The following is a 14,192-nucleotide window of genomic DNA, read 5'->3' on the forward strand; positions in this document are numbered from 1 at the left end:
GTTGAATTCACTAAAAGTGTTTCTTCTATTATGCTAACCAACACTGCTGGGTCAAAAATGTCCACAATGCTCTGCACACTGCATTGATATTATACAGGCTGCTTTTCTTTTTTAGTAGTCGAATTCAAATGGCACAATGGTGTATGGTTTATAATCTTGATCAGACTTGGAGTATTGTCTCTTGTGCCTTTATTCTCTCAGAGCACACAGTTTGCAATGCTAACATTGCCCACTCCAACTAAATTAGGAACTTTTCAATAGACAGCAGATTCGATCTTGGATGCGCACAAACTGCAAATGATAAGAAAATTCTGAGAAGCAAGCAGGCTGCCAGAGGCAGTATATCCTGCCCCTGCTGAGTTTTTTATGGCCATGTTTAGGTCATTAGCTTCAGAAAGAATATAATTTGATTTGCCCTTGAAAAGTTGTGATCCCTGCAGCATGTCACAATTTGTGCTGAGTCTAAGTCGCTTTTTTCTAAATGAGACTGACTAAAGTTGTTACTAGCACATAGATTAAGCTTTATATGTGCAAAGTCTTGTCTGCTGATAAACATGACCATGTTTAAGCACTCTGTTTTTTAGGATTGTGAAAGCATTAGCTGGTACTTAAATTTTTGATACTGCTTACTTGAGGTAAAGAGGAAATCATAACCTATTAACAGAAATTTTTGGGGTTTGTTACATGGTCACAGTCTAATTGGTTCTCTTTATCTTATCTTTTCTACTGTTGCTGTCTTGCATCAGCAATCTTCTTCAATTGTTCCAGATCAGAGGAGACTCAATTTGTATCCTGGAGGTCTTTAATATATATATTGTATCTGAGCATACTGAAAATATTAAGATAGTGCTTATAGCAATTAACAAACAATTTATGATAATTTGTAAATATTTAAAGTGTCTGAAAATCTAATTTTATTTAAAGTGCATTTATTGAAATAATTATATTTTGGATTGCATTTTTTTTAATTTCAGTTTAAACTGCATGAATGTTTCATCATGTTTTGATTATTTTGTCAATGATTCTTAAAAGAAGCAAAATGGGAGTGGTAACTTTTATGTCACACCACCCACACACTACATGGGAGTGGTGACTCCCATGTCACACACAATGGAGTAGCAACTTTTTATGTCACAGTATGAAAACTGTTATTCTGAGCAACTGGGAGTAGAAAGCTTTGAGTGATTAAAACTCGAGCTTAGATTTGTTTTCCAGGTCTATATGTGTACCCACCATGCAAATTTATTTTGCAACTATTGCCTTACACTTTTTAAAGAAACCAGAATACTGTAAAGATTCTCCAAATACTAGTTTGTTCACGGGACACCCCTTTGGTTCAGCCACTGTGGAAAGGTAAAATAGTGTATAAACAAATCCTAGGGCTATGCAGAACTCGGTACCACAGCTCAAAGGATAATCTAGGGAGAGTGCATATATTAAATATAACTTATCTTTATCAGGGGTTTAGTAGAAGTCTCTGGACTCCCAGACTGGGAAGTTGATTTAAAAAAAAAAAAATTAAAAAGTTTTGTAATCCTACCTGTGTTTTTTGGTGACACTTTGAGATTTGCACTGTGTCTCCAAAGAGATTGAGTGCTGAAACATAGTTGGTTTAGGCAAGTTCCAGTGTTTTGTGCATGGTTTTTTTCCTCAGGTAAAATTTCCAACCCAGATTAATAGAAAATTATCAAAATAATGTCTGCTATTAGAATGTTACCTGTCTGATGTATATTTGCTTAATTGGCAACTTCTGGCAAAAATGTGTAAGCTACATGTGCTTCCAAAGCAATTGTTATTAGTTGCATGCAGATCAAAACAGCATTTTGTTTAAATAATTTAAATTATTTTCTACTGAGCAGTGGAAGGAAGAAGTGCATAGCTCTGGGATTTTAATTGGTTTTTCACACATCCTTAGTAACCAGGACAACTTTGTGACCTAAGTTATGCTTACACTGCTTGTAGGCCACACTTTCTCACTCATTATACTTAAGATTTTTTGCTTGATCTGTTTTGTAACAAAACCCAGTTAATTTTAATAATAACTGATTTTAATTTTAATAAAATATAGTGTTATTTAGGAATCTCTGTGTAATAAGCGCATGTGAAGGATTTTTGGCCAGATAAAAATATACATGTCGTGTTTGAATTCAGTCACCAAATAGAAAAAAAGACTGCATTTCTTATACATTAGTAATGATTCCTAAAAAGTTATATATTAGTGCTTTGAATTGTGAGACACTGATGTATTGTGTTAGAATGGGAATTTTTGTGAGGGTATCTTTGCCTGGTTCATGCTGGGAAAAGAACATTGCTGTTAAGATGAGATATCTTGATAAATTTAGAACCTGGGATAAAATTGCATAAGGATTTGTAATGATATATAGATTTGCCTGGAGGGAGGAATGTGGTTCTAAAATAAAACCATAAAGTATATGTGCAGTCTAATCTAAGAAACATACAAGAAGATTCTTATGTTTACTCTGTCATCAAAAGGAAAAGGTTGGCTACTTTTGTTGGAGCAGAAATCCCAGGATAGGTTCTTTTCTCCTAAGCAATATTTTGAAGTGTTTATCTTCAAGTCTTTATTCTATTAGAAATTAATGGAGAATGCAGATGCACATAGATGATTACTGGGATGCTCACTAAGTAAAATTAAGCATGTCTGCATCATAATTTTAACATTTTTGAAATTTCATGCAAATGTTTGTAATCCACATCAAGCAAGCTGCTCAGTGATGGCTCACAGGCCACAGAGAAGCCTCACAGTGGAATTCAGTTTGTGTGAATCTGACCAAATGGTTACATTATTAACTCTTAAAATCTATGTAGTAAAACAATGCCATGTAAAAATAATGAAAATTACCATTGCTTTTGTGGGTTGGAGCATCTTTAAGCAAGGATTGTTTGTTTGTTTGTTTCTTTGGGTTTTTAAATCCCCTGCTTTACAACTTCCTTAAAGGAAGGGACAGCTTCCTCAAAATGTTGTCCTTCTGTCTTTGCATCTTACTTTGCTGCTGGTTATTGTTCTGCTTACTGTCTTACACTGTTTTGAGTGGCAGTACACAGCACACAATGGTTCCCTGCACAGCCTTAGATTTCTCTTCTGCTTGTAGCATGGTTGGAGAAGTCTTAGAGTATTGTTACTGCATCTTCAGGTTGTGTCCTTGAACCATCTACAAGATGGAGCCTTTAAATTTTCCTGAAGAAGGATGGGCAAGACTTGCAGCCTGTGGAGGAGGCCCCAGTTGGATTCAAGGTGCTGTGAACACCCCTGGTGTTCCTTTCTAGCAGCACCCAGAACTAGAGAGGCTCCTTATTCAGCTGTGGCAAGCTGCAGGCAGTGCTCTTCCTGATATGTGGCAGCATCCATCTCTCTGCCAGCTTCATGGTTTATTTTCCACTGTATCTTCACTGCTATATTTATTATCTCAATAAATATTACCAAAGAAAAAGTTGTCATAGATCATGACAAGGCAGTCAACTCAGTAGGTAAATGCATTCAATACTGCCTGTTACTGAACAGGAAATGGGTAGTCATTTTTAAATTAAATTATTCAGATACCTGTAGTCTATGGCTATGAAAGAGACAGTTTAACATAATTTATGTATGTGCCTTCTAATTCAGGTATATCATGTGAATATATTCCTATTAATTTTTTTCCTCTATTGTGCATCTAGAAGTAGACAAAGTACTACAATTGGTTTGGTTCTGAGTTTAAATTACTTGCAAAATTGTTGCCTCTGAACTAATCTTTAATGAATGAGTTTTGGGTACTAGTTTCAAAATATTCTGGAAACAGTGATAAGCATTGATAAATACGCAATTAGATTGCTAGTTCAGCCTATCCCAATATTTTTTCTTTTCCTTAAATGTGCTTCAGGATTTCTGAAACTGTTCCTTTGTGCAACCAATGAGAGTAACCTTAGCTACCTCTTGTTTTATTCTGTATTTCACTGTGTTATGGAAATACTGTATGTATTAGGTATCCATCAAGTAGTCTAAATCAATAACTGGGTTATTAAATATATCACAAGCATCATTCTCAGCATTAGTGACATACAGACATTGTCATGTTATGTGCCTAAAATAGAATGTGGTATAGAGAGGTTGGAATCTCTAGCACCATGATGTTATAATTAATTATACCCTTAAATATAACTTATATATGTGAATTTGTTTTACAACTTTAAATATACAGTATCCTTTTCAGCTTTTTGAATGTGAATATTTACATCTTTAAGTTCCTGGCTTTGAAAATATTTACATTTATTCCCTTCTCTGTGCACAGAGCTTCTTTGTGCAGGTGTCTTCATTGATACTAAAACAACATGATGTAAAATGTAATCTTAGAGGTCAAGGTTAAAATTTAACTATCTATCTTTCATCTGATCTGTCACCTTTTCCTTGAATTCAGTGATTAAATAAAATCTAACTAACATTCCTTCTAGGCACTTTGATACATGTGGACAGATGGGGTGAGTTAAGCTGCATGGTTTTGTGCTTTTAGCTAACGTAGTAAAAGATTAGTGCTTGAGAGGCTTTGGCTGTTTATGTTAATGGACAAACATAAACAGATAAGAAAATAGCTTGCCTGAAAACAAAAAAAAATAGATTGATTAGAAAGAATTACGCAAAATAATATTCTGATTTTTAACAAAGAACCTCAAGAAGAAACTAGCATTTATTTACTGGTGGTACAAGACTTTTTCTCCAGTAAATACATTAGATGGTTTCAACATAGATATTACAGAGTTTCTTTTTTATTTGGTTTCTTAGATGGAAGCTCTGTTTGCCTTTATTTTTTCCTAGAAACTTTGAGCTTATTGATAATTACCCTTTTTTTTTGTTTTGTTTTGGTTTTTTTTTTGTCAAGGAGTGCTTTGTTCTGTGCAAGCAGTAGTGACTGTTTTCCCATTGCTGTTGTTTTGTACTATTTTCCAAATGCATTTGCTGGGTTAGCATGAGAGCTCTGTATTGAACTTACTTGTAGACTTTTGTGTAACATTGTGGCTGACTGAATATGGTTATTCCTGGCAAGTAAGTGGCTCAGCATTTTGGAAACATAATCCAGCCAGAAAGAACAAATAACTCAGAATCCAGTTTAAATAATCATCAAAGATAAATGACAGATGGAACTATGTGAAATGCTCATTCGGAACATGTGTAGTAGGCTATAGCTCCTTGCTGCTACTCACCAAGCATTTTATTACACATACTAAAAGACAAGAGAAAGGAGTCCTGTCAAACACCAGATGTCATTTCAGTTAGTTCCTCAAGGTTTGTGTCCCCTTCAGGATAGGAGAAATTTCAAGAGTGACTTTCTTGCCCTCGTGTAGTCTATGAAAAGCATTTATAGCAGATGTAGCTAATAAATATTATAGGTACTGATACTTTCCCTGCTCCTTTGCCAAATCATCAGAGAAACTCCTTCCTCTGCCTCCAAAAACTGCACAAACTCCAGCACAGATGGAAAAGTTGTATGAAGTGAGGAAAATTGGTATTTTCAAATACATTTTTAGGTCTTTCTTTTTTTTTAAGTAGGCATTTTCTTTGATAATGCCTTTTATTGGCAATACTGACATATTACAATAATCTATTAAGAAATAATGCTGTAATATTAAAACAACATATACTGAGCTGCATATAAAGCTATGTACATATCTATAATGTAAATTTATACTTATCTATAATGTAAATTTATACTTTATATATATTAGTAAGGATGTGTATGCATATGTATAAAGTATACTTAAAATACAGACTATGTGACTACAATAATAAAAAAAAATAAGAATGTGCTAATGGAGAAATTATGGGATTTATTTTGAAAGTTTCTAGTCTAAATGGCTAGATATGCTTAGAATTTAAAGGATGAAGTCTGCCTGAAGTTTTACCAAAACCTTCTTCTGGTGACCCTGTAAAAGGCAGAGAGGTCTGTGTGCTGCCAGATCAGGCTGGGCTTTGAACTTTACTGCATGGGCTTGATGATGTGGGATCTTGCAAAGGAGAAAAGTGCTAAGTTCTGTCGTGTTGTATGGCTCACTGTGGTGAAATGGACTTTGTAATTCTATTTTACGATCTCACAAATTTGCCAAAATGAACTTCCTTTTTCAGTAGAGAAAAGTCTTAATGGTTATGTATTGACCGTATTATCTGACAATCTGCTTCTCCTTTTATAAAACTTTGAAAATTAGAAGATACCAAACCTTAATAGCATAGCTGACAGAATAATTGGTTTGGAAATACAGTACAGCTTCTGTACAAGTCCTCTCTAGGCTTGTTTTTGAAGCAACTGTGGACTTGTCTAGTAATTTGGTGTTTTTAATGGCAATGCAAAATCAAAATTATACTTAGCATGGAGACTAAGAAAATGCTCTTTACTTTATAGCCTTATATTGTTTAAATGCATAGAGACAGTGGTCTCAGTAGCTTGGGATTGTCACAATGAAATGTTTTCCCTTGCTCATTACACTCTAATGACTTTCCCTTGGGTTATAGTTCTTACTTGGAAATGCAGTAAAGCTGATAGATAAAACATCTGGCACCTTTTTTACTGAAAAATACACTTGGTGGTCTTAGGCATCAGGGAATACAGTAGTATCACTGCTGTCTTTACGAATAAGCAAACAATTACAGGCTTCTGCTGAAGATGGGAAACAGCAGGAATAAACATTGTCATCTCCAAAAGATGAAAAGCACAATACACAACAATCAATTTAAAACCAGCATTTCCCAGATCAATTTAGATTATTTTATCTAATGTCAGGCATTAATATTAAATCTGTACTGTTCAATATAGAATAAATGAGGAGAACTGATGCTTGACTTAGTTGTTCACATTACAGTTGCATAATAAGCTCAGTTGAAAGGGACCCTGAAGGATCATCAAATTCAACTCCTGGCCCTGCACAGGATGATGCCCAAGAGTCACACCATGTGCCTCAAAGTACCATCCAAACACTTCTTGAACTCATAAAGGCTTGGTGCTGTGGTTCTTAGATGTTCATGAGATCCATTTCCACTTAAGAGAAGCTTTTCTACTTTTTGTTGTCACGGTTTAACCCCAGTTGGCAACTATGCATCTCAGAGCCTATCATTCCCTCTCTCTTGGGGAAGAGACTCAGAAGAATAAAGAGGAGAAAACTTGTAGGTTAGAATACAGACAGTACAATGTGTAGATGCTTTTTCTGCTTTGTGACTTGTTTTGTCTTCTATTACCTTCTTCTAACCTTCCAACAGACTATCTGCAGTTCATGCTGCTATTTTTTCTTTACTTAAGTGCAAATTTTTTGAGCTCTGTGAACTCTTTATTTCACCTGGATGTAGTCAGACATTCCCATATGGAAACTTCTCAACAGAATCTTAAAATATGTTGGGATTAATTTATAATAGTGAAAAATGCTCTATTTTGTCATATACAGTTAAAATGTGTTGTAAATTATCGTTCCAATTAAATCAACTTCTGTATTATATCAGAGCTGGAGTTTGTTTTTATAACTTGGTTGTTATTGTATGTGTGTGTTACTTTTGCAGTATTTCTCCTTCTGGGAAAAAACCCAAATGTTAATTTTTTCACATAGAACTGTAGTTAGCACTTCTGTAAAGAAAATTATGCTTGACTTTTTGAGCTCTTGTCAGGAAATTTCTTGAATATGAGTACTAAAGATCTAAAAAGTCATAAGTAGCAGCATTTAGGCTGTGACCTCTGGGAAGGACCCCACATGGAAAACAAAAATGGCAAAAACTAAAGAAAGTCTTCCATTTCTGGTTTTGAAAAAAATCCATTAAAACTTAAAATTTTAATTTAGCTGAAGAACCATCATGACTGGTAGACAGTGTAAAGGGTATAAAATTACTATTCCTAAAACACAGTATTTTTTCTGAATATACCAATTGTATGTAATGTTCCTACTCAATCTTCATAAAAACTACATTGGGAAATTGCTGACATACTTTTTTCCCAACTACGGTTAAATTTGGAAAATTGGCAATATCACATTACCAAATGGGGTTGCATTGTTCTTTAATTTTAAGATTTGTATTCTTATTCCTCTTCAGCCTCAGAAATGAAAAAATAAAGAAAAGTCTAAATATTTAGGTGCACCAGAGGTGTTGGATGTGTTAATTGGACAGACTTTGTGTAGCAATAAATACTCTATTGTTTCTATTAACAGTCCTGTCAAAAATAATGCACTTGCACTGATAATATACCATTTGTTTACTGAGTGTTTTTCATGGGTGCCTCACTTTATAATCTCCAGTACTGAGACCCTCAACAGTACTTCTTCTTGTAATGACAGCAGTGCAATCAAGATGCATTGTCAGAAATCATGGAATTGTAGCCAGATTCCTTGGTGTAAAACTTTTAAAGGATTATATGTTGTTCTAGTACAGATGGATTTTTCCTTGCAGGGTACACTTATTCTCTCTGGTAAGAGGTACCACTTCTAGTATTGAAGAGTACTGGTACTGACAGCAAACAAGGAGTGATTATCTCAGGAGTCATCACAAGTCTGAGTCCTTTGTGGGTAGGATTTGTGAGACTGTAGTGTGGAAGTAATGGAGCATCTTTATTCCTTCTTCATCCCCTGTAGCCTGTGGGTTAGGTCACTCTCCCTCCATAACTTCCAGGAGTAGCAGACTCCATTGAGGAACTGCTCTGGCAGCAGGAGGCAAGACTACTTCCATTGCTGAAGCAAAGGCTGTTCTGGGCTCAGCTTTGAATGCAGAGTTAGAAGGTGATAAGTAATGGAAAGCAGACACAGTGGCTCTGGGCCAGGCTGCATGGGGATTAAATTCTCGATGTTGTATTAATAGGATGGAATGAGACCCTTCCATACAGTTCAGCTGTGTCTGTGTGTGTGTGTGCGCGTGTATGGCTGCGTATCACCTCGATGAATTCATGTTGCACACATCCAGTTCTGGCCATTGGAAGTGCCCAGCTGATCTGACTAGACCACTGTAAGTGGATTTAGAAGTTGCTTGCAGTTCTTCAAAGTGTGTAAAACTTCATGCATACGGTGTTCCTTGCCATTCTGGAAGTCACAGCAAAGCTATTATCCTGCTGTGTCAGACCTGGAGATCAGTAAGTTTCCCTTCACTGCATGCTCCTGGGGTGTTTCTGGCCCATTGAGTGTCCCTGTGAGTGTTTGGCAAAAGAAAGATGGTGGACCCAACATCCTTTATTTGAGCAGCTTCTGTAACTGGGAAGATTGCACAAGCTTTTGACCACCACACCAAGCAGTAGAATGTGTCTTTTTCTGTTGGTAAACTTTGAATAGACAGATGATGAGTTTCTGATGGGGATAAGGTTATGTTGACATAACCATGAGACAATAAATTATGCACTTTTTATTGTGGATAGGGTGTTGGTCCTTCAGGCCATAATTTGCAAAGAGCAGAGACCATTAATAGTTTCCATAAGAATTTGAAGGTAACATAGCAACACTATGCATAGCATGCCTATGCATCTGTTGAATAATTTTTGTTATTCATAAAATAGATATCCATGCCATGGGCAGGAACACCTCCTGCTAGACTAGGTTGTTCAAGGCCTTATCCAGCCTGGCCTTGAAGACTACCAGGAATGGGGCATCCATAACTTCTCTGGGCAACCAATTCCAGTATCTCACTACCCTCACAGTAAAGAATTTCTTCCTAATATCCAGCCTAAATTTCGTCTAAGTCTGTGCCCATTATTCCTTGTCCTATCACTGCTGTTCCTGAGAAGGAATCTCTGTCCAGCTTCCCTGTAGGCCCCCTTCAGACACCAGAAGGTTTCTATGAGGTCTCCACACAACCTTCTTCCGCAGGCTCAACAGCCCCAGCTTTCTCAGACTGTCTTCATAGGTCAGGTACTCCAGTCTCCTATCAACTACATGGCCTCCTCTGGACTTTCCATCAGTTCCATGTCCTTCTTATGTTGGGAGCACCATTACTGTGCTGGACTCGCCAGAGCAGAGCAGAGGGGCACACTCCCCTCCCTCATCCTTTTGGCCATGCTGCTTTGGATGCAGGATGCAGTTGGCTTCTTGGGATGCAAATGCACATTGACAGCTCATGTTGAGTTTTTCATCAACCATACCTCAAGTTCTTCTTCACAGGGCTGTTTTTAATGATGCCTTTTAATATTCTATTGGTATCAAATGCTTTGGTGGTATTCATGATTAAACTAAATTGAAGTATTGTTGTATAAATAGACTTTACTTCAGCATTTAGACTTTAGAGTCAAGTGTAGGAAGAGCTTTGATGAGTTCTTTGGTGGCACTTGTTACATCACAAGGGGAGAAATTTCACTGAAGTGCCAAGGTGCACTTCTTAATTGTGAAAAACAAGTCTGTGGTAATGGAAGAAAGTCTGTAAAAATTGACAACTGCTGTAATCTTGTAGAATTTCTAGCTGGCTATCCTTTTAATATCCTGCTCCTTTCCTAATAGTATGGGTTTGTTCCATGTGACTTATTTTCTTGATTTGTTGAGGGCTTGTGACCTTCAGAGAGAAAGGGGGAGAGGATCACTTCCCATGCTGAAGCAGCTTGAGAAGATCTTAAGTTTAAAAAAAAAAAAAAAAAAGTGAGAGGGAATTTTTGTTACATGGAAATAGTTTAGCTATATAAACTTAGATTGTCTTTATGTCAGTTGGTTTTGTAGTGTCCTGTATATTGAAATAATTGCTAATAATGGGGTTCTCATGTACTGCAGCAAAACATATATAAGCTTATGATACCTGAGCTATGAATCTATGAATTGAGAATTTTTCTCTTGGAATAAAAGCTCCCCTTTTCTTTTTCCTTTCCTTTCCTTTCCTTTCCTTTCCTTTCCTTTCCTTTCCTTTCCTTTCCTTTCCTTTCCTTTCCTTTCCTTTCCTTTCCTTTCCTTTCCTTTCCTTTCCCCTTTCCCCTTTCCCCTTTCCCCTTTCCCCTTTCCCCTTTCCCCTTTCCCCTTTCCCCTTTCCCCTTTCCCCTTTCCCCTTTCCCCTTTCCCCTTTCCCCTTTCCCCTTTCCGCTTTCCGCTTTCCCCTTTCCCCTTTCCCCTTTCCCCTTTCCCCTTTCCCCTTTCCTTTCTTTTCCTTTTCCTTTCCTTTCCTTTTTGTGGTGGTATGGGAGTGTAGTGTTGCAATTTGTTTTTTTCCTAATTCTTCTCCTTATTAGCATAGGAATGAACAGCTGTGTTCGTAATGCCAGGCTTCGCATGGAGTTTTAGTGGCCTTGTTAAAAGCAACAAGGCTGCACCTCAGCATAATAACTGTGCTAGTGAGTCCTGGGCACCTGCATTTCTGTACAGAAAACCTCAAACTCTTCTGTAGTAGTAAGTTTGCTGCAGAATGGACAGGAGTTTTTTTTCCAGTTAGTTTTTTTCCCATTGAAAACAAAACAGATGGTTGTAGTCTGCAAAGTAGGAATACGGTTGTTTTGACACTATTAGGAAGATTTCTACTGCATACAACAGGAATCAAGAGGAGAAGTAATTTTTCAGAATAAGGAAAGTCTGAAAGTTGGAATATTATCTATTTTGTCTCAAATCCATGATATGGATACAGCAAAACACAAAATTCAGTCTGCATCTTTCAGATCAGATAAGCATGTTATCAACCAACTTACTGTATCCACTGGTTCAATTAAAAAAAAAAAAAAAAAAAGGCACTTTCTGGAGAGTTGTCTTTTTTTTTTTCTAAGTAAAAATATTTAGGTTCTTGTGGTACTGCTAGTCTGGGATGGAAATATGATTGTTTGGGGACTAGAGAAAAAGAGAGGTACAGAATTTCGAAGGTAGACTATTTCTCAACCAGATTTGGGTACAACTGGGTGCAGCAAATAAACACAACTGAAGAAAAAGCAAATCAGTTTTGAAAGGAAATGTATCATTATCTTTTCTCTGTCTTCTGTTTACTAAGAACTTCTTGAGAAGGATTATTTTTTCCTGAGACAGTCAAAATAACTATTTTTGAGTCAAAAAGAATGGGTTTTGGGGTCATTTAGAGGATTCGTATGCAGATAGCTTGATATTCAGAGTACAGGTAATTCAGTGTAACTCATGTAAGCATCTGTATGACTTGTATTGTTAGTTTAATTTGCTATTTTTAAAACAGTATTAGATTAGCACTGGGAAGATAGCACAATAATTTACCAAGTGCTAAACTGGACTTAAAATCCTCCTTAATGGTATAGCCTAAAGTATGCATCTCAGTTGTTTTAAAGATACTAAAGTAAAAATAAAGAGGAGGAGGAAAGGCGTATCGCTGGTGTCAGAGAGGCATGTGGTAAGCTGTTGTATAAAGGGAAGGTAATGGATCTGCTTGGATTCCAGCCAGTGGTGCTGGACACCGGCATTCTGCTGAGGCACATTCCATGGCATTAAGAGCAATCCCTCAGTGTGCTGAACCCCCTGTATAATTCATCTTCCCCATGGTCCACTCTGCCAGGGGCCAGGCACTCTGTGGAGGTAATTTCAGTACCAGTGCAACTTGTTGGTAGTCACTTTTTTAGTTCAGGGCAGTGTTTGTCATCCAAACACGTGGACATGGATGAAGAGCTCCATTTGAATCTCCCATGCAGGCATTATTTTTCATCTTGCTGTTGCTTTGAACGGGGTGTTGGATCTTGTCTCTGGTCTCAGTTTCTGGTTGTAAGCAAATCATCTTAAGAAGACAGCTTTTTAATAAATGTCTTATAAGTGCTATTGGGTTTAGTTGCAAAATAAAGTGGTGGTGGGATTGCCTCTTAACCTTTCTGTCATGTTACCAACTTACTCTGATACTAAAAGCTGTTTGCTACTTTACAGTGATACTAGAGGAAAAACTATATGATGCATTTTTCTGAACACAAAGAGGAAGAACAGAAGGAAAAAGGCATTATCCGAGGCACCTGTATATTTTAACAAGTAATTAAGCAACACAGTAAAACTCACACCCTAAAGGTGTCCACAATGGGAGTTTATATCCTCCAAACTAACAAAATCTAAATATTTATAATGCTATAGGTTTTAATTTTGGCTTTTCATGCTAACAGCTATGACTACTTTTCATTGTTTTTGAAAAGTTCTTTTGTAACAAGACTTTCAGATAAATATCTTATGTCAAGCTGGGTTGAGATTACATAAGGATATCATTATACCCGAGGTAACTGTGACCTACACTTTGTTGAGGTGCCATGCCTTGAAAATATAAAATTACCTGCATTTCCAGCATGAGTATTTATATTCACTTTTTAAAAGCTTAGTGATCAAAATCTATTTTAAAAATAACTTGTTTTTCTGCTGTGTTGATAGCAATTAATCCTTATTCAAAGATGCACTCTAATAAATTAAGCTTCTTAACTGATCTGCCTTTCACCTCTCCTGCCTTCTTAGAAGATCTTCCTACTTTGAGTGCTGCATAATATTATTTATAATTGTGGATGCAAATAACTAGAAATACTGCACAGTGGATAATATAAGGGAAGGGATGGCACTTTCCTTCTCTAGCACTGGAAAACTAGTGCACTGATGTCTGTCCTCCTCCACTCCCATAGCCTTTCTTAAAAAGAAGCCATGGTTCAAAAAACTTGTGTTTAATTTGATGCTGTCAGAATGTTTTCTGTGTGGTTCTGGAACAAAGCTATTTATGCGTGGGACTTAAATAGTCATTCACAGCTGCTGCCAGCTTATGCCCTGGTGATCCTTATAGCTCCTCATCCTCACACTGGAAAGACTTCTTTTAGATATAATATTTGAAGAGCACCGTGTTTCTTCGTTAGAGCCCTTGTCCAACCCTGTTCATGTTTCACACATTTAGAAGAACTGGCATTAAGATGATCTGTGTTAAATATAGGGAGCCATAAGCACTTGAGAAGACGAGTCTTTAAGAACAACTAGATGTAATTGTGCAATATTAGTGTGAAATGGTATCAGATAGGCCTTAGAATAGATAGTCTGTTGTGCCAACAGGAGAGTTGTGCTTCATTTTTGGCAAATTCCTCTGATTCTAAAAAGAGGCATTCCTTAAAATTGTAGTTGAACTACTTTGTCTAAGCTGTGTAGCTGTCCTTTTTTAGTAAATTTTACTGAGCTTTCCCAAGCATTTAGTGTGTTGGGTGTCTAAAGAGAATTTAATATGAAGCTGAACCAAATGCAGTAGTGTTTACATTAAAACAAAAATAAAAAATTGTCACACTGAGAAATAGCTTATAGTCTCTTTCTCAATTCTGTTAGCTGTT

The 14,192-nt window shown here is 36.6% G+C and overlaps 1 protein-coding gene across 1 annotated transcript in view; it reads left to right on the forward strand.

Moving 5' to 3' along the window:
* MICU2 (mitochondrial calcium uptake 2) overlaps positions 1–14,192 on the forward strand; it is a 134,133-nt gene that overhangs the window by 3,874 nt on the left and 116,067 nt on the right. The window lies entirely within an intron of this gene.

The sequence above is a fragment of the Lonchura striata genome, chromosome 1 (assembly GCF_050655825.1).
Source record: "Lonchura striata isolate lonStrDom1 chromosome 1, ASM5065582v1, whole genome shotgun sequence".
In the NCBI taxonomy this organism is placed as follows: Eukaryota; Metazoa; Chordata; class Aves; order Passeriformes; family Estrildidae; genus Lonchura; species Lonchura striata.